Below are 3,271 nucleotides of genomic sequence, written 5' to 3' on the forward strand. Positions count from 1 at the left end.
CCTGGAATGTGGTTTTCTTCATACAAATCATAGTTAACTTTACAAATGGCTGACCATAGAGAACATATCCAGTGGTGATACTTTTCAGGCTGGGAACTAGAAAGACTCATGGGAAAGGCCATGGCTCAATGGTAGAGCAGATCCTTGCCATACAGAAGGTGCCAGGTTGAATCCCTAGCGTCTTCATTTAGATAGAGATAATGAGATAGATGCCCTGACCTGGACAGCCCAGGATAGCCCAATCTTCTCAGATCTCAGAAGTTTAGCAAGATTGGCCCTGGTTAATATTTGGATGGGAGACCGCCAAAGAAGTTGAGGGTTGCTACACAGAGCCAGACAATGGCAAACCACCTCCGAACCTCTCCTGCCTTGAAAAACCTATAGGGTTGCCATAGGTTGACTGTGACTTAACAGCACTTTTCACCACCAATTAGACAGAGATAATTAAAGGAACTTAAAGCAAGACTCAAGTCCAGTAGAACCTTAAAGATTGACATGATTTCTACAGTACAAGCTTATATATAGCCTAGTCCATTATACACCACTGAGGCTCTTCCCCTCCCCAAATTCCATTCTCCCCAGGGTCCATCCCCAAATCTCCAGGAATTTCCCAACCCAAAGTTGGTGAGCCTATACTGGACTCAAATCTTGCTCTTCTACTGCAGACCAAGCACTTTGGCAATGATTGGAGTCTATTGTTCCACGACTAGAAAAGTCTCATGAAGCACTGTTGATTTTTGTCATATAAGTATCCTGACAATATCAACCATGTCCTGTATCAGAAGGCTCCCCAGATGATGGAGAAACCAAGACTGATGCGCTCACCCATGCTCACATGCTCATCCAACAATTGATGCATGCTTCAGAACTCCCTTCTGCAATGTAATTACTATTTGAAGTGTCATTTAGAGGGTCATTAGCACTACTCTTGCTGTGTCCATTTCTGCAAAGGACGCGTTGCCAGGAGAGTAACTGAGATAATAATGGTTGGATCTGTACTGATTTGTTAAAAGGAAAGTACTGAAGAGTTGCCACTTGGGATTTTTGTTTGTTTGTTTGAAATTTTGCTCTAGACACCAAACACTAATAATCTCTGCAATCAGGAATATTTCCCCCTTTGTTCCTTTGGGACAAATCTGTCCAAACCAGACGTTTCTCAACTCCTGTCAGCGCCCCTTCCCCCAGTTCAGTTTAAAAGTTGCTTTGTCACCTTTTTTGCATTACAGTCCAGAAGTCTGGTTTCATTCTGCTTCAAGTGGAGCCCATCCATTTTGTACAAGCTGGGTTTGTCCCAAAATGTCCCCCAGTGCTTAATAAATCTAAAGCCCCTCCTCTCTACCCCATCATCTCATTCATGCATTGAGACTCCCCAACTGTGCCTGTCTAGTTGGCCCGGCCCTGTGAGTGGAACAGGTAGAATTTTGGAGAAAGCGACCTTGGAGGTCCTGCCTTTTAGTCTCCTACCTAGCAGCCTACATTTGGCTTCCGGGACTTCAGGACTACACTCCCCACACACATCATATGTGCCAACATGCACCATGACCACTGACTCCTCCCCTGCACTATCTACCAAGCTATCTAGGTGATGGGTGATGTCCGCAATCTTCTCACCAAGCAGGCAATTCACCATGTGGTCCACATGTCTATCACAAACCCAGCTATTTATGTCTAATGATCATATAATGCACTATGACAAGCCACCTCCCCTTGGAGGCACATGAAAAGGTATCTGTTCATCAAGAAAGAAAGAAATCCCTTCTAAGGGATAATGTCCCCTTTCCTCAGATTGATGTCCTTCTTCCTCATTATCTGTGACTCGTGAGGAGCCATCACATTGGGATTGGGATGCCACTATCACATCCCCGAAGGCCTCATCAACCACTATATCTGCCTCTCTCAGCTTCTCCATTTATTATTTCATATAGGAAACTGTGGAATTATTAAATAGCATTCCTGTGACTTATGAACCAAAGAGCTCTAGTTCAAGTCCATATTTGCCCCAAGGTAGAAACTGCTAATAGTCCAACAGCTGCCTTACAATTGAAATTGTAGTTCATGTAGAAGAAGAAGAAAAGTTGGTTTTTATACCCCACCTTTCACTACCTGAAGGAGTCTCAAGGCGGTGTATAATCTTCTTCCCTTCCTCTCCCCACAACAGACACCCTGTGAGGTAGGTGGGGCTGAGAGAGCTCTGAGAGAACTGTCCTTGAGAGAACTGTGCACCCAGCTGGCTGCATGTGGAGGAGTGGGGAATCAATTCTGGTTCTCCAGATTACAGTCCACCACCCTTAACCACTATACCACACTGACTCCTAGTAACACACTGATCCAACTAAAAGATAAGATAGCTGCCCATCAAATGTCAATTGTATATAATGCTATCTTCCTTCCTTAAATCCAGGCCCTTTGCAAAGTTCTACATCTGTCAGAAGCTGGGGCAGAGGGGTTGTATCAAAGTCCCGGTAAAGAAAAGCCATATTTCTCTCTCTCTCTCTCTCTCTCTCTCTCTCACTCTGTGTGTGTTTGATGTCTTCACCAAAATGATATCAGTTTGTGAAAGCTTTGAATTTATCTTCAAGCAATGCCTAATGTATTCTAGCTTTATCTAAATTATGTTATTTATAAGCAGAAGAAAGGAGGGCAATAGGATTTTCTGTATACTGTACGATATTGGTTTTTGGCTTTCTCTGGGAGAAATCTCTGTATGATCACTGGCCTCATGACAGCTCCCAGAGGCCTCACAATAGGCTCACCTGCACATCTTTGTCTTCAGCAGAAGTTAAGACTCTTTCACCCTTGAAGAATCCTTCAAAGAGAAAGTGTGGAGCAGACCCAAGCCAGCATTCCCTAATATTTATATTTTCTGAAACCTGTTTACCATCTGCAACCACCGAAGTGGTTGGGCTGGATCCAGCCAGACTTTTCACTCAATGTCATCTGATTCCTCTCTTTACTACAGCCCCCTCCTCATTCCAGAGAGCCTTTGTCCATGTGTATCCCGTGATCCTCAGCATAACCTCTGAGGTAGTTATGGGTAGAATCCAATCTGGGGAGCTGAGCATGAAATAACCCAGGATTAGAATGAAGACTGCCATAAAGAGCAGTGTCCCTGTTTTCTCACGCTTCTATCATCCCTTTTTCCAAGAAGAGATCTCAACGATTTTGCTGCAGGCTTCCAGCACAGGGGAAGGCCACAGCATGCCAGCACTAAAAATGAATGTATTCATTACAGCATTACAGAAGGCCACATTCTAGCATAAGTCCATCACAT

Source organism: Gekko japonicus, unplaced genomic scaffold (assembly GCF_001447785.1).
Source record: "Gekko japonicus isolate JY-2015 unplaced genomic scaffold, Gekko_japonicus_V1.1 scaffold736, whole genome shotgun sequence".
In the NCBI taxonomy this organism is placed as follows: Eukaryota; Metazoa; Chordata; class Lepidosauria; order Squamata; family Gekkonidae; genus Gekko; species Gekko japonicus.